Here is a 1,249-nt window from a genome sequence, read left to right as displayed (position 1 = left end):
CCTCTTCCTTAGGGATTAATAAATCAGGAACTTTGTCCGACACTTTGGCAACAATGACTACCAAATTTTCATATTCGTCTCGAGGGGAATAATGCCAGGAGACCAATGCATGTTTAGTTTTGGTACTTGGATGAATTTGAGGCCACAAAGAAACTTCATATATAAGACTTGCGTGAAATCTTTCTATAAATATGTTCCATCTCTGGCGCTCAGCTGATAAGGACAGTATAAGCAAAATCTAATTTCTGGAGGACCGAAGAGGACCTGTTTTAGATGTAATGAGGGTAGAGTTCTCTTGCTTACGTTACACTCGGGTACACTATTCCATCTTATTTCTCTTCCTCTTGCTCAAGGGTAAAATTCAATCCAAAACTCTGGTGCCAATGCTTCACCCTGGCTCTCCCAGGAAAGGCGATCTAGGCTGACCAATAGAGAGAGAGTTTTGTGTTTAGTGAGGGGAGAGAGAGAGAGAGAGAGAGAGAGAGAGAGAGAGAGAGAGAGAGAGAGAGAGAGAGAGAGAGAGAGAGAGAGAGTCGCCAACATCCCATAGTCATAACTGCCTTTATACAAGTATATTGAATTTTTAGAGGTTCCCTGATGAAAACCAATAATCATGGGACAAAACAGTATAAGAATGTGATATCTTGTGCTTTCAGAGTAGTGTTTTTGGCCCATTACTTTTCCTACTATATACACATGGCATGTGGTTTGGGCTAGAAAACAAGCTCGTTACATATGCAGATGATGCCACTCTCTTTGCATCTTTCCATCTCTTAGATGTAGATTTGGGTTTGCTTGAATCCTTTAATAAAGGCTCATATAAAATTGTTGGTTTGAAGTTGAACCCTAAAAAAACTCGAAGTGTGATTGTAAGTAGGTCGAGGACACGGATCCTCATCATCGAGATTTCAGCTTTGATAATATTTCTGTAAATATGTATGACTTTAAAATTTTACGTGGGATTCTTGAGAGCAAATTCACTTTTGATACACACATTCGGTCTGTTTCTTCTTCAATTGCACAAAAAATATGCTCATTGAGAAAGTCTTTCGTGATTTTTGGCGATGAATCCATTCTGAAGAAGTGATTTAACTTGTTTCTTCAGAGTGTGTATGTATGTATGCATGCATATATCCCAGTCTTGTGAGTTTACAGCCCTACCCTATCTTGGAATAAAAGGAGTACCTTCCGTGTACTCCATAAAGGGCATTCGGGAGTGAGACTTACCTGAGGCCGACAAACAATGTTT

The sequence above is a fragment of the Palaemon carinicauda genome, chromosome 29 (assembly GCF_036898095.1).
Source record: "Palaemon carinicauda isolate YSFRI2023 chromosome 29, ASM3689809v2, whole genome shotgun sequence".
NCBI lineage: Eukaryota > Metazoa > Arthropoda > Malacostraca > Decapoda > Palaemonidae > Palaemon > Palaemon carinicauda.
Note: the sequence above shows the minus strand (reverse complement) of the source record.